Genomic DNA, 22,449 nt, shown 5'->3' on the forward strand with positions numbered 1-22,449 from the left:
TAGGGCTGCGTACAGCAGCTTTCCATTTTCGATGTTTTCCTACAAGGCGACAGGATCCGTCAGTAAACAGAGCGTATTTCTTCTCGTTGTCTGATAGTTCATTATAAGGTGGAGCCTCCTCAGCACGTGTCACCTCCTCCTCCTTTGGTGACATTCCAAAGTCTTTACCTTCAGTCCAGTTAGTAATCACTTCCAAAATTCCTGGGCGATTGAGGTTTCCTATCCGAGCTCTTTGTGTGATCCGCTTGCTCCATGTGGCATCAGTCGCATGGCGTGTAGACGGGACGCTCCCTTTGAACATCCAGCCGAGCACTGGCAATCGGGGTGCCAGGAGCAACAGTGCTTCTGTACCAATCACTTCAGAAGCAGCTCGGACTCCTTCATATGCTGCCAGTATCTCTTTTTCGGTTGGAGTACAGCGGGCTTCGGATCCCTTGTGTCCTCGACTCCAAAACCCAAGAGGTTGACCTTGCGTCTCCCCTGGCGCTTTTTGCCAGAGACTCCCGGTAGGACCATTCTCCCCAGCTGCAGTGTAGAGCACGTTTTTGACATCTTGTCCTGTCTGGACTGGTCCCAGGGCTACCGCATGCACTATTTCTTGTTTAATTTGGTCAAAGGCTTGTTTTTGCTCTGGGCCCCATGCAAAATTGTTCTTCTTTCGGGTTACTTGATGGAGCGGTTTTACAATCTGGCTGTAAGCTGGAATATGCGTTCGCCAGAAACCCACAATGCCTAAGAAAGCTTGTGCTTCCTTTTTGTTGGTTGGTGGGGACGTAGCTGTTATTTTATTAATCACGTCCATCGGAATCTGACGACGCCCCCATCTTGCCATTTTATTCCCCAAAACTGAATCTCCTGCGCAGGTCCCTTGACCTTTCTCTGTTTTATGGCAAAGCCTGCTTTCAGAAGGATTTGGATTCACCTTTCTCAAAGGTGAGATTCAGTGATTTCACCTTTCTCAAAAACTTCTTCTGCTGTGTTGCCCCATACAATGATGTCATCAATGTATTGCAAATGTTCTGGGGCTTCACCCTGTTCCGGTGTGGTCGGGATCAGTCCATGGCAAATAGTGGGGCTGTGTTTCCACCCCTGGGGCAGTCGATGCCACGTATACTGGATGCCCCTCCAAGTGAAAGCAAACAGTGGCCTGCATTCCGATGCCAAAGGAACTGAGAAAAACACATTGGCGATATCAATTGTAGCGTACCACTTGGCTGCCTTTGACTCCAGTTCGTACTGAAGTTCCAGCATATCTGGCACGGCAGCACTCAATGGTGGTGTAACTTCATTCAAGCCACGATAGTCTACTGTCAGCCTCCACTCGCCATTGGATTTACGTGCAGGCCATATAGGGCTGTTAAAAGGTGAGCAGTTCTTTGTGATGACTCGACTCTCCAGTTGACGAATCAACTGCTGGAAAGGAATTAGAGAGTCTCGGTTGGTACGATATTGCCGTCGGTGAACTGTTGTAGTAGCAATTGGCACCTGTTGTTCTTCGACCCTCAGTAATCCCACAGCAGAAGGGTCCGTTGAGACCAGGCAAAGTAGACAGCTGTCTGCCTTCTTCTGTCTCTACTGCAGCCAAAAAAGCCAAAAGCCCACCGATACCCTTTTGGGTCTTCGAAACACCCTCTCTTAAGATAATCTATGCCGAGGATGCACGGCGCTTCTGGGCGAGTGACAACAGGATGTTTTTGCCACTGCTCTCCAGTTAGGCTCACTTCAGCCTCTGACACAGTCAGTTGTTGAGACCCGCCCCCTCCCCCCCCCCCCCGTCACTCCAGAAATACAGATGGATTCTGCCCCTCTAAAGTTCGACGGTATCAAGGTGCATTGGGCACCAGTGCCCACTAGAGCCTTATAATTCTTGGGGTATGATGTGCCAGGCCACCGAATCCACACAGTCCAGTAAACCCGATTATCCCTTTCCTCCACCTGGCTGGAGGCAGGGCCCCGCTAATGCCTGTTATCATATTCACCAGAGGAATCAGCAGGAATAGAGTCAGGGTGGCCAGGAGGATCAGCCCTCCCATTTTGACTAGTGGACTGTTCACTGTAGACTGGGGCAACAGCTGTCCTGGAGGAATCGGAGAAAATTTTATTTCTGTTGGTTCTTCCTCCCATCTGGCGTCCCCTTGCCTCTAAAGCGGAGGTGGGGTTTCCATCCCACCTTCTCATGTGTTCTCCATGCTCACGGAGGTAGAACCACAGCTCACCCCGTGATCTGTACCGTCTCTCTCGAGGAGGGTAACGCCTGCTTCTAACAGCTGAAATTTTAGAACGTTCAGGTGGTGGGAAATCTACTTTTTCTCTTAATTCTCGGACCTCCTCAGACAGTTTTTCCACAGCCACAACACAGGTTCGTATAGAAGTAGTATCATCATATCGTCGGAGGTAGGTGACCAGATTACCTACGGACAGTGGTGTATCATCGTCTCCGAAGTCCATTATCGCCAATGAGGTTGAAAATGCTGCTGGCGCACTCCGTAGAATCTTTTGCCACATTGCTCGTGTGCACCAGACGTCATCTGGATCTTCGAGTCTTGGTCCGCTTCTCGAGTCAAGATAAATCAACTCTCGCACAGCCAGTTCTCTCAGATACTGAATAGCTTTTTCTATGTTGGTCCACTTGCTTACATTACATGGCACCTCGTCCTTGTAGGGATACCTCTCTTTTATAGCTGCCAGGAGCCGTCTCCAAAGGCTGCGAACTTGTGTTTGTCTTCCAATTGCTTTATCAATGCCTCCATCCATAGCAAGGGCTCCTAGCTGCCTGGCTTCCTTACCATCTAATGCCACACTATTGGCTCCCATGTCCCAGCATCCGAGCAACCAAGTGACAATGGGCTCACCTCTAAGACGGCCATAATCTTTTCTAATATCTCGCAGCTCGCTCATTTTGAGAGAGCTGGTGGTTATCGTCTCATCTATGATGTCACTTCTCCTCCATTGAGATTTTTCTCTGGGGCCAAACAGAACGCTCCCGCTTCGTTTCTCGTGATGGCCCTGGTTGCTCTTCATCATCATCACCACCCTCTGCGTTCTGACTTTCGCACACATTTCCTCGGTTGCTCTTCCTCCAATCGTTGTGATGGCCCTGGTTGTTCGTCTTTGTCTGTTTTTTCTGATGGCCCTGATTGCTCTTCTTCGTCTTCTAACGTTTGTATACATTTTCTTTTCCTTACGGGGGGGGGGGGGGGGGGGCAACTGATACCGTTGTAGTCTGAGTAGCTATAGTGCTTGTCATGGGAGTCGAGATGGCAAGCACAATAGCCCGAGAAATAAATTGATATACACACCCCTAAATGGCCGATTGACTTTGAATATATAAATAATTAAACATATATTCGGGAGACCTTGCCGGACGATCAAACAGGTTAAATTATTCCAATGATGTTCAGCATTATCAAAATCAACGTAAGCTTTTATAAATGAAAAGTCACCAGTATAATTGGCGATGATATCGGCCAGGTGACGCTCAAAATTAATAAACGAGCTCCACGTCACCATCCCCTTCTGCACCGCAGAATACAAAGACTGAGCCAGTCCCAGCACTGATGATCTGATCAGTGTTACACCGTACGGTATAGCAAAACCCTTAATTACCGATAACATACTTTTCATGCCGGTCCAACACGCAGAGCCAGAAAACCGCATGAACATTCCGCCTAACATCACATAGAGTAAATAAGGCAAATAAATTATAAACGTCCGGTAACATGTAAGCAAGCATAACAAAGAGCTTTCCAGCCAGCAACAGCGTTATCGCAACCCCCTTCGGGTCCCACGTTGGGTGCCAGTTAAGACTGTTGCGGGTTAGGCCGACCACCCCCCCACACACAGCCGGTCACTCACCCTTCCCCACCCCCAGGAATGAGGGAGACAATTAAAGGAGAAACGAGAAACCCGTGGGTTGAGACAAGAACAATTTAATACAGATGATTTAATACACAGTGTAGATGCTCACCACCCCCTCCTATCCGCAGCCCGTCTCGTCCCGAAGCTGCAATCCCGGACGAACGCGAGGCCCCGAAATAGAGAGGGGCAGAGAGAGCTAGTACTCTGAGAGTGGGAGCACTGGAAGAAAGAGGGGAAAAAAGGCAATAGAGCAGAAGCGCAGCAAGTGCAAAAGAGCAAAAGCGGCGCCAGAGCTAAGGCCCTTCTTTCCGACTGACCCTCACTTTTATACTGGGCTTGACGCTGCATGATATGGAATACTAATTGGCTAGTTTGGCCCTCAATCTTAAATTCCACCACAAATCACAAGGGGAATCGTGTCGCCCTTGTCCCAACTATGCTCCCCCCCTTTATCCCGCCGTGCTTCTGCACTCCGGCACACTGAAAAGTCCTTGGAGTTTCACGTCCAACCACAAACATCAACTTGCTATCAACATTCTTCTCAGAGCGAGCCTCTGAGTAGAAGCAAAACACTCTTCTAGCTGCTAAAAAGAAGAGCTAACTGTCCCAGCTAAAACTAGGCCAGTATCCACCCCTTATTCCACGCCATGCACGTCATGCTCAAACATTACATACATACTATTCCCTTAGCCATGGCTCATCCCTCCTTAAATGTGGCTTCTTCTGTTGTAGCGGTCTCTCAGGGCAGGAAAGACGATGTGGAATTCGCGCAGTCGGTAGAACGGATGACATGTAGCCTTGTTGCGTGCAGCGTGTGGAGCGCGTAGTTGGTGTATCCGGCCGCCGTCTGCAGGTTGAAGATGTTGATCTCGAAGAAGGTGCTGTGTGTTTGGAATCAGTTCTTGTTCTGCCGAAGTTCGTTCTTCATTAACCTGGATGATTCTTAATATAATGGCATTAGTACAATGCGACAACCCTAGCGATGACGGTATGCAGGGAGAGGGTTATTCAACAATTAATATCACACAATTCAAGTCATTTTATCATCTATTTTCACCCAACATCAAATCCCCTTGAGGTACACATCGGACTTCCCCGTCCTTGTGCATCACCCACCAAGCGCACCCAGGTCCTTGAGCAAAAGCAATCCCACGAACGGGTGTACCTTCACCCGAGGCAGGAATAACCCAAACTGTCTGCCCGAGTATATTCCTCACGTGCACTACAGAGACTTTATCTCCTTCTACAGTACGTACAAGTTCTGACTGGGCAGAACCAGCTCGATTGGCAGATCCTCTAGTGTTGACTAACCAGGTGGCTTTTGCTAAATGTGTAGCCCAATGTCTGAAGGTCCCGCCACCCTTTGCTTTCAGTGTGGTTTTTAGCAATCCATTATATCGTTCCGTCTTCCCAGAAGCTGGCGCATGATAGGGGATGTGATATACCCACTCGATGCCATGCTCTTTGACCCAAGTGTCTGTAAGATCATTACGGAAATGAGTCCCGTTGTCCGACTCAATTCTTTCTGGGGTGCCATGCCGCCACAAGACTTGCTTTTCAAGGCCCAAGATAGTGTTCCAGGCGGTGGCATGGGCCACAGCATAGGTTTCCAGCCATCCAGTGGTTGCTTCCACCGTTGTGAGCACGTAACGCTTGCCACTGCGAGTTTGTGGAAGTGTGATGTAATCGATTTGCCAAGCCTCTCCATACTTATATTTCAACCAACGCCCTCCATACCAAGGAGGTTTTAACCGCTTGGCTTGCTTGATTGCAGCACGTTTCACTTTCATGGATCACCTCTGCAATAGTGTCCATAGTTAGGTCCACCCCTCGATCACGAGCCCATTTGCATGTGGCGTCCCTTCCTTGATGGTCTCAACGAGCTAGAAATTTTTCACCTTTATGTTGCCAATCCCGATCCACCTGAGCCACTTTAATCTTAGCGGCCTGATCCACCTGTTGATTGTTTCGATGTTCTTCCGTGGCCCGACTCTTGGGTACATGACGTACTTTTACAACCAGCTTCTCTACTTGAGCAGCAATGTCTTTCCACAATGGGGCAGCCCAGATGGGTTTACCTCTGCGTTGCCAGCTGCTCTGCTTCCATTGCCGTAGCCATCCCCACAGGGCATTTGCTACCCTCCAAGAGTCGGTAAAGCGATAGAGCACTGGCCACTTTTCTCGTTCAGCGATGTCTAAAGCCTGTTGGATGGCTTTCGCCTCTGCAAACCTACTCGACGGGTCGCAGAAGCTACCGAAGGAGAAGGTGAATCATGATCATGACTTGATTCACCTTCTCCTTCGGTAGCTTCTGCGACCCGTCGAGTAGGGCTGCGTACAGCAGCTTTCCATTTTCGATGTTTTCCTACAAGGCGACAGGATCCGTCAGTAAACAGAGCGTATTTCTTCTCGTTGTCTGATAGTTCATTATAAGGTGGAGCCTCCTCAGCACGTGTCACCTCCTCCTCCTTTGGTGACATTCCAAAGTCTTTACCTTCAGTCCAGTTAGTAATCACTTCCAAAATTCCTGGGCGATTGAGGTTTCCTATCCGAGCTCTTTGTGTGATCCGCTTGCTCCATGTGGCATCAGTTGCATGGCGTGTAGACGGGACGCTCCCTTTGAACATCCAGCCGAGCACTGGCAATCGGGGTGCCAGGAGCAACAGTGCTTCTGTACCAATCACTTCAGAAGCAGCTCGGACTCCTTCATATGCTGCCAGTATCTCTTTTTCGGTTGGAGTACAGCGGGCTTCGGATCCCTTGTGTCCTCGACTCCAAAACCCAAGAGGTTGACCTTGCGTCTCCCCTGGCGCTTTTTGCCAGAGACTCCCGGTAGGACCATTCTCCCCAGCTGCAGTGTAGAGCACGTTTTTGACATCTTGTCCTGTCTGGACTGGTCCCAGGGCTACCGCATGCACTATTTCTTGTTTAATTTGGTCAAAGGCTTGTTTTTGCTCTGGGCCCCATGCAAAATTGTTCTTCTTTCGGGTTACTTGATGGAGCGGTTTTACAATCTGGCTGTAAGCTGGAATATGCGTTCGCCAGAAACCCACAATGCCTAAGAAAGCTTGTGCTTCCTTTTTGTTGGTTGGTGGGGACGTAGCTGTTATTTTATTAATCACGTCCATCGGAATCTGACGACGCCCCCATCTTGCCATTTTATTCCCCAAAACTGAATCTCCTGCGCAGGTCCCTTGACCTTTCTCTGTTTTATGGCAAAGCCTGCTTTCAGAAGGATTTGGATTCACCTTTCTCAAAGGTGAGATTCAGTGATTTCACCTTTCTCAAAAACTTCTTCTGCTGTGTTGCCCCATACAATGATGTCATCAATGTATTGCAAATGTTCTGGGGCTTCACCCTGTTCCGGTGTGGTCGGGATCAGTCCATGGCAAATAGTGGGGCTGTGTTTCCACCCCTGGGGCAGTCGATGCCACGTATACTGGATGCCCCTCCAAGTGAAAGCAAACAGTGGCCTGCATTCCGATGCCAAAGGAACTGAGAAAAACACATTGGCGATATCAATTGTAGCGTACCACTTGGCTGCCTTTGACTCCAGTTCGTACTGAAGTTCCAGCATATCTGGCACGGCAGCACTCAATGGTGGTGTAACTTCATTCAAGCCACGATAGTCTACTGTCAGCCTCCACTCGCCATTGGATTTACGTGCAGGCCATATAGGGCTGTTAAAAGGTGAGCAGTTCTTTGTGATGACTCGACTCTCCAGTTGACGAATCAACTGCTGGAAAGGAATTAGAGAGTCTCGGTTGGTACGATATTGCCGTCGGTGAACTGTTGTAGTAGCAATTGGCACCTGTTGTTCTTCGACCCTCAGTAATCCCACAGCAGAAGGGTCCGTTGAGACCAGGCAAAGTAGACAGCTGTCTGCCTTCTTCTGTCTCTACTGCAGCCAAAAAAGCCAAAAGCCCACCGATACCCTTTTGGGTCTTCGAAACACCCTCTCTTAAGATAATCTATGCCGAGGATGCACGGCGCTTCTGGGCGAGTGACAACAGGATGTTTTTGCCACTGCTCTCCAGTTAGGCTCACTTCAGCCTCTGACACAGTCAGTTGTTGAGACCCGCCCCCCCCCCCCCCCCCCGTCACTCCAGAAATACAGATGGATTCTGCCCCTCTAAAGTTCGACGGTATCAAGGTGCATTGGGCACCAGTGCCCACTAGAGCCTTATAATTCTTGGGGTATGATGTGCCAGGCCACCGAATCCACACAGTCCAGTAAACCCGATTATCCCTTTCCTCCACCTGGCTGGAGGCAGGGCCCCGCTAATGCCTGTTATCATATTCACCAGAGGAATCAGCAGGAATAGAGTCAGGGTGGCCAGGAGGATCAGCCCTCCCATTTTGACTAGTGGACTGTTCACTGTAGACTGGGGCAACAGCTGTCCTGGAGGAATCGGAGAAAATTTTATTTCTGTTGGTTCTTCCTCCCATCTGGCGTCCCCTTGCCTCTAAAGCGGAGGTGGGGTTTCCATCCCACCTTCTCATGTGTTCTCCATGCTCACGGAGGTAGAACCACAGCTCACCCCGTGATCTGTACCGTCTCTCTCGAGGAGGGTAACGCCTGCTTCTAACAGCTGAAATTTTAGAACGTTCAGGTGGTGGGAAATCTACTTTTTCTCTTAATTCTCGGACCTCCTCAGACAGTTTTTCCACAGCCACAACACAGGTTCGTATAGAAGTAGTATCATCATATCGTCGGAGGTAGGTGACCAGATTACCTACGGACAGTGGTGTATCATCGTCTCCGAAGTCCATTATCGCCAATGAGGTTGAAAATGCTGCTGGCGCACTCCGTAGAATCTTTTGCCACATTGCTCGTGTGCACCAGACGTCATCTGGATCTTCGAGTCTTGGTCCGCTTCTCGAGTCAAGATAAATCAACTCTCGCACAGCCAGTTCTCTCAGATACTGAATAGCTTTTTCTATGTTGGTCCACTTGCTTACATTACATGGCACCTCGTCCTTGTAGGGATACCTCTCTTTTATAGCTGCCAGGAGCCGTCTCCAAAGGCTGCGAACTTGTGTTTGTCTTCCAATTGCTTTATCAATGCCTCCATCCATAGCAAGGGCTCCTAGCTGCCTGGCTTCCTTACCATCTAATGCCACACTATTGGCTCCCATGTCCCAGCATCCGAGCAACCAAGTGACAATGGGCTCACCTCTAAGACGGCCATAATCTTTTCTAATATCTCGCAGCTCGCTCATTTTGAGAGAGCTGGTGGTTATCGTCTCATCTATGATGTCACTTCTCCTCCATTGAGATTTTTCTCTGGGGCCAAACAGAACGCTCCCGCTTCGTTTCTCGTGATGGCCCTGGTTGCTCTTCATCATCATCACCACCCTCTGCGTTCTGACTTTCGCACACATTTCCTCGGTTGCTCTTCCTCCAATCGTTGTGATGGCCCTGGTTGTTCGTCTTTGTCTGTTTTTTCTGATGGCCCTGATTGCTCTTCTTCGTCTTCTAACGTTTGTATACATTTTCTTTTCCTTACGGGGGGGCGGGGGGGGGGGGGGCAACAGATACCGTTGTAGTCTGAGTAGCTATAGTGCTTGTCATGGGAGTCGAGATGGCAAGCACAATAGCCCGAGAAATAAATTGATATACACACCCCTAAATGGCCGATTGACTTTGAATATATAAATAATTAAACATATATTCGGGAGACCTTGCCGGACGATCAAACAGGTTAAATTATTCCAATGATGTTCAGCATTATCAAAATCAACGTAAGCTTTTATAAATGAAAAGTCACCAGTATAATTGGCGATGATATCGGCCAGGTGACGCTCAAAATTAATAAACGAGCTCCACGTCACCATCCCCTTCTGCACCGCAGAATACAAAGACTGAGCCAGTCCCAGCACTGATGATCTGATCAGTGTTACACCGTACGGTATAGCAAAACCCTTAATTACCGATAACATACTTTTCATGCCGGTCCAACACGCAGAGCCAGAAAACCGCATGAACATTCCGCCTAACATCACATAGAGTAAATAAGGCAAATAAATTATAAACGTCCGGTAACATGTAAGCAAGCATAACAAAGAGCTTTCCAGCCAGCAACAGCGTTATCGCAACCCCCTTCGGGTCCCACGTTGGGTGCCAGTTAAGACTGTTGCGGGTTAGGCCGACCACCCCCCCACACACAGCCGGTCACTCACCCTTCCCCACCCCCAGGAATGAGGGAGACAATTAAAGGAGAAACGAGAAACCCGTGGGTTGAGACAAGAACAATTTAATACAGATGATTTAATACACAGTGTAGATGCTCACCACCCCCTCCTATCCGCAGCCCGTCTCGTCCCGAAGCTGCAATCCCGGACGAACGCGAGGCCCCGAAATAGAGAGGGGCAGAGAGAGCTAGTACTCTGAGAGTGGGAGCACTGGAAGAAAGAGGGGAAAAAAGGCAATAGAGCAGAAGCGCAGCAAGTGCAAAAGAGCAAAAGCGGCGCCAGAGCTAAGGCCCTTCTTTCCGACTGACCCTCACTTTTATACTGGGCTTGACGCTGCATGATATGGAATACTAATTGGCTAGTTTGGCCCTCAATCTTAAATTCCACCACAAATCACAAGGGGAATCGTGTCGCCCTTGTCCCAACTATGCTCCCCCCCTTTATCCCGCCGTGCTTCTGCACTCCGGCACACTGAAAAGTCCTTGGAGTTTCACGTCCAACCACAAACATCAACTTGCTATCAACATTCTTCTCAGAGCGAGCCTCTGAGTAGAAGCAAAACACTCTTCTAGCTGCTAAAAAGAAGAGCTAACTGTCCCAGCTAAAACTAGGCCAGTATCCACCCCTTATTCCACGCCATGCACGTCATGCTCAAACATTACATACATACTATTCCCTTAGCCATGGCTCATCCCTCCTTAAATGTGGCTTCTTCTGTTGTAGCGGTCTCTCAGGGCAGGAAAGACGATGTGGAATTCGCGCAGTCGGTAGAACGGATGACATGTAGCCTTGTTGCGTGCAGCGTGTGGAGCGCGTAGTTGGTGTATCCGGCCGCCGTCTGCAGGTTGAAGATGTTGATCTCGAAGAAGGTGCTGTGTGTTTGGAATCAGTTCTTGTTCTGCCGAAGTTCGTTCTTCATTAACCTGGATGATTCTTAATATAATGGCATTAGTACAATGCGACAACCCTAGCGATGACGGTATGCAGGGAGAGGGTTATTCAACAATTAATATCACACAATTCAAGTCATTTTATCATCTATTTTCACCCAACATCAAATCCCCTTGAGGTACACATCGGACTTCCCCGTCCTTGTGCATCACCCACCAAGCGCACCCAGGTCCTTGAGCAAAAGCAATCCCACGAACGGGTGTACCTTCACCCGAGGCAGGAATAACCCAAACTGTCTGCCCGAGTATATTCCTCACGTGCACTACAGAGACTTTATCTCCTTCTACAGTACGTACAAGTTCTGACTGGGCAGAACCAGCTCGATTGGCAGATCCTCTAGTGTTGACTAACCAGGTGGCTTTTGCTAAATGTGTAGCCCAATGTCTGAAGGTCCCGCCACCCTTTGCTTTCAGTGTGGTTTTTAGCAATCCATTATATCGTTCCGTCTTCCCAGAAGCTGGCGCATGATAGGGGATGTGATATACCCACTCGATGCCATGCTCTTTGACCCAAGTGTCTGTAAGATCATTACGGAAATGAGTCCCGTTGTCCGACTCAATTCTTTCTGGGGTGCCATGCCGCCACAAGACTTGCTTTTCAAGGCCCAAGATAGTGTTCCAGGCGGTGGCATGGGCCACAGCATAGGTTTCCAGCCATCCAGTGGTTGCTTCCACCGTTGTGAGCACGTAACGCTTGCCACTGCGAGTTTGTGGAAGTGTGATGTAATCGATTTGCCAAGCCTCTCCATACTTATATTTCAACCAACGCCCTCCATACCAAGGAGGTTTTAACCGCTTGGCTTGCTTGATTGCAGCACGTTTCACTTTCATGGATCACCTCTGCAATAGTGTCCATAGTTAGGTCCACCCCTCGATCACGAGCCCATTTGCATGTGGCGTCCCTTCCTTGATGGTCTCAACGAGCTAGAAATTTTTCACCTTTATGTTGCCAATCCCGATCCACCTGAGCCACTTTAATCTTAGCGGCCTGATCCACCTGTTGATTGTTTCGATGTTCTTCCGTGGCCCGACTCTTGGGTACATGACGTACTTTTACAACCAGCTTCTCTACTTGAGCAGCAATGTCTTTCCACAATGGGGCAGCCCAGATGGGTTTACCTCTGCGTTGCCAGCTGCTCTGCTTCCATTGCCGTAGCCATCCCCACAGGGCATTTGCTACCCTCCAAGAGTCGGTAAAGCGATAGAGCACTGGCCACTTTTCTCGTTCAGCGATGTCTAAAGCCTGTTGGATGGCTTTCGCCTCTGCAAACCTACTCGACGGGTCGCAGAAGCTACCGAAGGAGAAGGTGAATCAAGTCATGATCATGATTCACCTTCTCCTTCGGTAGCTTCTGCGACCCGTCGAGTAGGGCTGCGTACAGCAGCTTTCCATTTTCGATGTTTTCCTACAAGGCGACAGGATCCGTCAGTAAACAGAGCGTATTTCTTCTCGTTGTCTGATAGTTCATTATAAGGTGGAGCCTCCTCAGCACGTGTCACCTCCTCCTCCTTTGGTGACATTCCAAAGTCTTTACCTTCAGTCCAGTTAGTAATCACTTCCAAAATTCCTGGGCGATTGAGGTTTCCTATCCGAGCTCTTTGTGTGATCCGCTTGCTCCATGTGGCATCAGTCGCATGGCGTGTAGACGGGACGCTCCCTTTGAACATCCAGCCGAGCACTGGCAATCGGGGTGCCAGGAGCAACAGTGCTTCTGTACCAATCACTTCAGAAGCAGCTCGGACTCCTTCATATGCTGCCAGTATCTCTTTTTCGGTTGGAGTACAGCGGGCTTCGGATCCCTTGTGTCCTCGACTCCAAAACCCAAGAGGTTGACCTTGCGTCTCCCCTGGCGCTTTTTGCCAGAGACTCCCGGTAGGACCATTCTCCCCAGCTGCAGTGTAGAGCACGTTTTTGACATCTTGTCCTGTCTGGACTGGTCCCAGGGCTACCGCATGCACTATTTCTTGTTTAATTTGGTCAAAGGCTTGTTTTTGCTCTGGGCCCCATGCAAAATTGTTCTTCTTTCGGGTTACTTGATGGAGCGGTTTTACAATCTGGCTGTAAGCTGGAATATGCGTTCGCCAGAAACCCACAATGCCTAAGAAAGCTTGTGCTTCCTTTTTGTTGGTTGGTGGGGACGTAGCTGTTATTTTATTAATCACGTCCATCGGAATCTGACGACGCCCCCATCTTGCCATTTTATTCCCCAAAACTGAATCTCCTGCGCAGGTCCCTTGACCTTTCTCTGTTTTATGGCAAAGCCTGCTTTCAGAAGGATTTGGATTCACCTTTCTCAAAGGTGAGATTCAGTGATTTCACCTTTCTCAAAAACTTCTTCTGCTGTGTTGCCCCATACAATGATGTCATCAATGTATTGCAAATGTTCTGGGGCTTCACCCTGTTCCGGTGTGGTCGGGATCAGTCCATGGCAAATAGTGGGGCTGTGTTTCCACCCCTGGGGCAGTCGATGCCACGTATACTGGATGCCCCTCCAAGTGAAAGCAAACAGTGGCCTGCATTCCGATGCCAAAGGAACTGAGAAAAACACATTGGCGATATCAATTGTAGCGTACCACTTGGCTGCCTTTGACTCCAGTTCGTACTGAAGTTCCAGCATATCTGGCACGGCAGCACTCAATGGTGGTGTAACTTCATTCAAGCCACGATAGTCTACTGTCAGCCTCCACTCGCCATTGGATTTACGTGCAGGCCATATAGGGCTGTTAAAAGGTGAGCAGTTCTTTGTGATGACTCGACTCTCCAGTTGACGAATCAACTGCTGGAAAGGAATTAGAGAGTCTCGGTTGGTACGATATTGCCGTCGGTGAACTGTTGTAGTAGCAATTGGCACCTGTTGTTCTTCGACCCTCAGTAATCCCACAGCAGAAGGGTCCGTTGAGACCAGGCAAAGTAGACAGCTGTCTGCCTTCTTCTGTCTCTACTGCAGCCAAAAAAGCCAAAAGCCCACCGATACCCTTTTGGGTCTTCGAAACACCCTCTCTTAAGATAATCTATGCCGAGGATGCACGGCGCTTCTGGGCGAGTGACAACAGGATGTTTTTGCCACTGCTCTCCAGTTAGGCTCACTTCAGCCTCTGACACAGTCAGTTGTTGAGACCCGCCCCCCCCCCCCCCCACGTCACTCCAGAAATACAGATGGATTCTGCCCCTCTAAAGTTCGACGGTATCAAGGTGCATTGGGCACCAGTGCCCACTAGAGCCTTATAATTCTTGGGGTATGATGTGCCAGGCCACCGAATCCACACAGTCCAGTAAACCCGATTATCCCTTTCCTCCACCTGGCTGGAGGCAGGGCCCCGCTAATGCCTGTTATCATATTCACCAGAGGAATCAGCAGGAATAGAGTCAGGGTGGCCAGGAGGATCAGCCCTCCCATTTTGACTAGTGGACTGTTCACTGTAGACTGGGGCAACAGCTGTCCTGGAGGAATCGGAGAAAATTTTATTTCTGTTGGTTCTTCCTCCCATCTGGCGTCCCCTTGCCTCTAAAGCGGAGGTGGGGTTTCCATCCCACCTTCTCATGTGTTCTCCATGCTCACGGAGGTAGAACCACAGCTCACCCCGTGATCTGTACCGTCTCTCTCGAGGAGGGTAACGCCTGCTTCTAACAGCTGAAATTTTAGAACGTTCAGGTGGTGGGAAATCTACTTTTTCTCTTAATTCTCGGACCTCCTCAGACAGTTTTTCCACAGCCACAACACAGGTTCGTATAGAAGTAGTATCATCATATCGTCGGAGGTAGGTGACCAGATTACCTACGGACAGTGGTGTATCATCGTCTCCGAAGTCCATTATCGCCAATGAGGTTGAAAATGCTGCTGGCGCACTCCGTAGAATCTTTTGCCACATTGCTCGTGTGCACCAGACGTCATCTGGATCTTCGAGTCTTGGTCCGCTTCTCGAGTCAAGATAAATCAACTCTCGCACAGCCAGTTCTCTCAGATACTGAATAGCTTTTTCTATGTTGGTCCACTTGCTTACATTACATGGCACCTCGTCCTTGTAGGGATACCTCTCTTTTATAGCTGCCAGGAGCCGTCTCCAAAGGCTGCGAACTTGTGTTTGTCTTCCAATTGCTTTATCAATGCCTCCATCCATAGCAAGGGCTCCTAGCTGCCTGGCTTCCTTACCATCTAATGCCACACTATTGGCTCCCATGTCCCAGCATCCGAGCAACCAAGTGACAATGGGCTCACCTCTAAGACGGCCATAATCTTTTCTAATATCTCGCAGCTCGCTCATTTTGAGAGAGCTGGTGGTTATCGTCTCATCTATGATGTCACTTCTCCTCCATTGAGATTTTTCTCTGGGGCCAAACAGAACGCTCCCGCTTCGTTTCTCGTGATGGCCCTGGTTGCTCTTCATCATCATCACCACCCTCTGCGTTCTGACTTTCGCACACATTTCCTCGGTTGCTCTTCCTCCAATCGTTGTGATGGCCCTGGTTGTTCGTCTTTGTCTGTTTTTTCTGATGGCCCTGATTGCTCTTCTTCGTCTTCTAACGTTTGTATACATTTTCTTTTCCTTACGGGGGGGGGGGGAGGGGCAACTGATACCGTTGTAGTCTGAGTAGCTATAGTGCTTGTCATGGGAGTCGAGATGGCAAGCACAATAGCCCGAGAAATAAATTGATATACACACCCCTAAATGGCCGATTGACTTTGAATATATAAATAATTAAACATATATTCGGGAGACCTTGCCGGACGATCAAACAGGTTAAATTATTCCAATGATGTTCAGCATTATCAAAATCAACGTAAGCTTTTATAAATGAAAAGTCACCAGTATAATTGGCGATGATATCGGCCAGGTGACGCTCAAAATTAATAAACGAGCTCCACGTCACCATCCCCTTCTGCACCGCAGAATACAAAGACTGAGCCAGTCCCAGCACTGATGATCTGATCAGTGTTACACCGTACGGTATAGCAAAACCCTTAATTACCGATAACATACTTTTCATGCCGGTCCAACACGCAGAGCCAGAAAACCGCATGAACATTCCGCCTAACATCACATAGAGTAAATAAGGCAAATAAATTATAAACGTCCGGTAACATGTAAGCAAGCATAACAAAGAGCTTTCCAGCCAGCAACAGCGTTATCGCAACCCCCTTCGGGTCCCACGTTGGGTGCCAGTTAAGACTGTTGCGGGTTAGGCCGACCACCCCCCCACACACAGCCGGTCACTCACCCTTCCCCACCCCCAGGAATGAGGGAGACAATTAAAGGAGAAACGAGAAACCCGTGGGTTGAGACAAGAACAATTTAATACAGATGATTTAATACACAGTGTAGATGCTCACCACCCCCTCCTATCCGCAGCCCGTCTCGTCCCGAAGCTGCAATCCCGGACGAACGCGAGGCCCCGAAATAGAGAGGGGCAGAGAGAGCTAGTACTCTGAGAGTGGGAGCACTGGAAGAAAGAGGGGAAAAAAGGCAATAGAGCAGAAGCGCAGCAAGTGCAAAAGAGCAAAAGCGGCGCCAGAGCTAAGGCCCTTCTTTCCGACTGACCCTCACTTTTATACTGGGCTTGACGCTGCATGATATGGAATACTAATTGGCTAGTTTGGCCCTCAATCTTAAATTCCACCACAAATCACAAGGGGAATCGTGTCGCCCTTGTCCCAACTATGCTCCCCCCCTTTATCCCGCCGTGCTTCTGCACTCCGGCACACTGAAAAGTCCTTGGAGTTTCACGTCCAACCACAAACATCAACTTGCTATCAACATTCTTCTCAGAGCGAGCCTCTGAGTAGAAGCAAAACACTCTTCTAGCTGCTAAAAAGAAGAGCTAACTGTCCCAGCTAAAACTAGGCCAGTATCCACCCCTTATTCCACGCCATGCACGTCATGCTCAAACATTACATACATACTATTCCCTTAGCCATGGCTCATCCCTCCTTAAATGTGGCTTCTTCTGTTGTAGCGGTCTCTCAGGGCAGGAAAGACGATGTGGAATTCGCGCAGTCGGTAGAACGGATGACATGTAGCCTTGTTGCGTGCAGCGTGTGGAGCGCGTAGTTGGTGTATCCGGCCGCCGTCTGCAGGTTGAAGATGTTGATCTCGAAGAAGGTGCTGTGTGTTTGGAATCAGTTCTTGTTCTGCCGAAGTTCGTTCTTCATTAACCTGGATGATTCTTAATATAATGGCATTAGTACAATGCGACAACCCTAGCGATGACGGTATGCAGGGAGAGGGTTATTCAACAATTAATATCACACAATTCAAGTCATTTTATCATCTATTTTCACCCAACATCAAATCCCCTTGAGGTACACATCGGACTTCCCCGTCCTTGTGCATCACCCACCAAGCGCACCCAGGTCCTTGAGCAAAAGCAATCCCACGAACGGGTGTACCTTCACCCGAGGCAGGAATAACCCAAACTGTCTGCCCGAGTATATTCCTCACGTGCACTACAGAGACTTTATCTCCTTCTACAGTACGTACAAGTTCTGACTGGGCAGAACCAGCTCGATTGGCAGATCCTCTAGTGTTGACTAACCAGGTGGCTTTTGCTAAATGTGTAGCCCAATGTCTGAAGGTCCCGCCACCCTTTGCTTTCAGTGTGGTTTTTAGCAATCCATTATATCGTTCCGTCTTCCCAGAAGCTGGCGCATGATAGGGGATGTGATATACCCACTCGATGCCATGCTCTTTGACCCAAGTGTCTGTAAGATCATTACGGAAATGAGTCCCGTTGTCCGACTCAATTCTTTCTGGGGTGCCATGCCGCCACAAGACTTGCTTTTCAAGGCCCAAGATAGTGTTCCAGGCGGTGGCATGGGCCACAGCATAGGTTTCCAGCCATCCAGTGGTTGCTTCCACCGTTGTGAGCACGTAACGCTTGCCACTGCGAGTTTGTGGAAGTGTGATGTAATCGATTTGCCAAGCCTCTCCATACTTATATTTCAACCAACGCCCTCCATACCAAGGAGGTTTTAACCGCTTGGCTTGCTTGATTGCAGCACGTTTCACTTTCATGGATCACCTCTGCAATAGTGTCCATAGTTAGGTCCACCCCTCGATCACGAGCCCATTTGCATGTGGCGTCCCTTCCTTGATGGTCTCAACGAGCTAGAAATTTTTCACCTTTATGTTGCCAATCCCGATCCACCTGAGCCACTTTAATCTTAGCGGCCTGATCCACCTGTTGATTGTTTCGATGTTCTTCCGTGGCCCGACTCTTGGGTACATGACGTACTTTTACAACCAGCTTCTCTACTTGAGCAGCAATGTCTTTCCACAATGGGGCAGCCCAGATGGGTTTACCTCTGCGTTGCCAGCTGCTCTGCTTCCATTGCCGTAGCCATCCCCACAGGGCATTTGCTACCCTCCAAGAGTCGGTAAAGCGATAGAGCACTGGCCACTTTTCTCGTTCAGCGATGTCTAAAGCCTGTTGGATGGCTTTCGCCTCTGCAAACCTACTCGACGGGTCGCAGAAGCTACCGAAGGAGAAGGTGAATCATGATCATGACTTGATTCACCTTCTCCTTCGGTAGCTTCTGCGACCCGTCGAGTAGGGCTGCGTACAGCAGCTTTCCATTTTCGATGTTTTCCTACAAGGCGACAGGATCCGTCAGTAAACAGAGCGTATTTCTTCTCGTTGTCTGATAGTTCATTATAAGGTGGAGCCTCCTCAGCACGTGTCACCTCCTCCTCCTTTGGTGACATTCCAAAGTCTTTACCTTCAGTCCAGTTAGTAATCACTTCCAAAATTCCTGGGCGATTGAGGTTTCCTATCCGAGCTCTTTGTGTGATCCACTTGCTCCATGTGGCATCAGTCGCATGGCGTGTAGACGGGACGCTCCCTTTGAACATCCAGCCGAGCACTGGCAATCGGGGTGCCAGGAGCAACAGTGCTTCTGTACCAATCACTTCAGAAGCAGCTCGGACTCCTTCATATGCTGCCAGTATCTCTTTTTCGGTTGGAGTACAGCGGGCTTCGGATCCCTTGTGTCCTCGACTCCAAAACCCAAGAGGTTGACCTTGCGTCTCCCCTGGCGCTTTTTGCCAGAGACTCCCGGTAGGACCATTCTCCCCAGCTGCAGTGTAGAGCACGTTTTTGACATCTTGTCCTGTCTGGACTGGTCCCAGGGCTACCGCATGCACTATTTCTTGTTTAATTTGGTCAAAGGCTTGTTTTTGCTCTGGGCCCCATGCAAAATTGTTCTTCTTTCGGGTTACTTGATGGAGCGGTTTTACAATCTGGCTGTAAGCTGGAATATGCGTTCGCCAGAAACCCACAATGCCTAAGAAAGCTTGTGCTTCCTTTTTGTTGGTTGGTGGGGACGTAGCTGTTATTTTATTAATCACGTCCATCGGAATCTGACGACGCCCCCATCTTGCCATTTTATTCCCCAAAACTGAATCTCCTGCGCAGGTCCCTTGACCTTTCTCTGTTTTATGGCAAAGCCTGCTTTCAGAAGGATTTGGATTCACCTTTCTCAAAGGTGAGATTCAGTGATTTCACCTTTCTCAAAAACTTCTTCTGCTGTGTTGCCCCATACAATGATGTCATCAATGTATTGCAAATGTTCTGGGGCTTCACCCTGTTCCGGTGTGGTCGGGATCAGTCCATGGCAAATAGTGGGGCTGTGTTTCCACCCCTGGGGCAGTCGATGCCACGTATACTGGATGCCCCTCCAAGTGAAAGCAAACAGTGGCCTGCATTCCGATGCCAAAGGAACTGAGAAAAACACATTGGCGATATCAATTGTAGCGTACCACTTGGCTGCCTTTGACTCCAGTTCGTACTGAAGTTCCAGCATATCTGGCACGGCAGCACTCAATGGTGGTGTAACTTCATTCAAGCCACGATAGTCTACTGTCAGCCTCCACTCGCCATTGGATTTACGTGCAGGCCATATAGGGCTGTTAAAAGGTGAGCAGTTCTTTGTGATGACTCGACTCTCCAGTTGACGAATCAACTGCTGGAAAGGAATTAGAGAGTCTCGGTTGGTACGATATTGCCGTCGGTGAACTGTTGTAGTAGCAATTGGCACCTGTTGTTCTTCGACCCTCAGTAATCCCACAGCAGAAGGGTCCGTTGAGACCAGGCAAAGTAGACAGCTGTCTGCCTTCTTCTGTCTCTACTGCAGCCAAAAAAGCCAAAAGCCCACCGATACCCTTTTGGGTCTTCGAAACACCCTCTCTTAAGATAATCTATGCCGAGGATGCACGGCGCTTCTGGGCGAGTGACAACAGGATGTTTTTGCCACTGCTCTCCAGTTAGGCTCACTTCAGCCTCTGACACAGTCAGTTGTTGAGACCCGCCCCCCCCCCCCGTCACTCCAGAAATACAGATGGATTCTGCCCCTCTAAAGTTCGACGGTATCAAGGTGCATTGGGCACCAGTGCCCACTAGAGCCTTATAATTCTTGGGGTATGATGTGCCAGGCCACCGAATCCACACAGTCCAGTAAACCCGATTATCCCTTTCCTCCACCTGGCTGGAGGCAGGGCCCCGCTAATGCCTGTTATCATATTCACCAGAGGAATCAGCAGGAATAGAGTCAGGGTGGCCAGGAGGATCAGCCCTCCCATTTTGACTAGTGGACTGTTCACTGTAGACTGGGGCAACAGCTGTCCTGGAGGAATCGGAGAAAATTTTATTTCTGTTGGTTCTTCCTCCCATCTGGCGTCCCCTTGCCTCTAAAGCGGAGGTGGGGTTTCCATCCCACCTTCTCATGTGTTCTCCATGCTCACGGAGGTAGAACCACAGCTCACCCCGTGATCTGTACCGTCTCTCTCGAGGAGGGTAACGCCTGCTTCTAACAGCTGAAATTTTAGAACGTTCAGGTGGTGGGAAATCTACTTTTTCTCTTAATTCTCGGACCTCCTCAGACAGTTTTTCCACAGCCACAACACAGGTTCGTATAGAAGTAGTATCATCATATCGTCGGAGGTAGGTGACCAGATTACCTACGGACAGTGGTGTATCATCGTCTCCGAAGTCCATTATCGCCAATGAGGTTGAAAATGCTGCTGGCGCACTCCGTAGAATCTTTTGCCACATTGCTCGTGTGCACCAGACGTCATCTGGATCTTCGAGTCTTGGTCCGCTTCTCGAGTCAAGATAAATCAACTCTCGCACAGCCAGTTCTCTCAGATACTGAATAGCTTTTTCTATGTTGGTCCACTTGCTTACATTACATGGCACCTCGTCCTTGTAGGGATACCTCTCTTTTATAGCTGCCAGGAGCCGTCTCCAAAGGCTGCGAACTTGTGTTTGTCTTCCAATTGCTTTATCAATGCCTCCATCCATAGCAAGGGCTCCTAGCTGCCTGGCTTCCTTACCATCTAATGCCACACTATTGGCTCCCATGTCCCAGCATCCGAGCAACCAAGTGACAATGGGCTCACCTCTAAGACGGCCATAATCTTTTCTAATATCTCGCAGCTCGCTCATTTTGAGAGAGCTGGTGGTTATCGTCTCATCTATGATGTCACTTCTCCTCCATTGAGATTTTTCTCTGGGGCCAAACAGAACGCTCCCGCTTCGTTTCTCGTGATGGCCCTGGTTGCTCTTCATCATCATCACCACCCTCTGCGTTCTGACTTTCGCACACATTTCCTCGGTTGCTCTTCCTCCAATCGTTGTGATGGCCCTGGTTGTTCGTCTTTGTCTGTTTTTTCTGATGGCCCTGATTGCTCTTCTTCGTCTTCTAACGTTTGTATACATTTTCTTTTCCTTACGGGGGGGGGGGGGCAACTGATACCGTTGTAGTCTGAGTAGCTATAGTGCTTGTCATGGGAGTCGAGATGGCAAGCACAATAGCCCGAGAAATAAATTGATATACACACCCCTAAATGGCCGATTGACTTTGAATATATAAATAATTAAACATATATTCGGGAGACCTTGCCGGACGATCAAACAGGTTAAATTATTCCAATGATGTTCAGCATTATCAAAATCAACGTAAGCTTTTATAAATGAAAAGTCACCAGTATAATTGGCGATGATATCGGCCAGGTGACGCTCAAAATTAATAAACGAGCTCCACGTCACCATCCCCTTCTGCACCGCAGAATACAAAGACTGAGCCAGTCCCAGCACTGATGATCTGATCAGTGTTACACCGTACGGTATAGCAAAACCCTTAATTACCGATAACATACTTTTCATGCCGGTCCAACACGCAGAGCCAGAAAACCGCATGAACATTCCGCCTAACATCACATAGAGTAAATAAGGCAAATAAATTATAAACGTCCGGTAACATGTAAGCAAGCATAACAAAGAGCTTTCCAGCCAGCAACAGCGTTATCGCAACCCCCTTCGGGTCCCACGTTGGGTGCCAGTTAAGACTGTTGCGGGTTAGGCCGACCACCCCCCCACACACAGCCGGTCACTCACCCTTCCCCACCCCCAGGAATGAGGGAGACAATTAAAGGAGAAACGAGAAACCCGTGG

This window comes from Tauraco erythrolophus, chromosome 1, assembly GCF_009769465.1.
Source record: "Tauraco erythrolophus isolate bTauEry1 chromosome 1, bTauEry1.pri, whole genome shotgun sequence".
Classification (NCBI taxonomy): Eukaryota; Metazoa; Chordata; class Aves; order Musophagiformes; family Musophagidae; genus Tauraco; species Tauraco erythrolophus.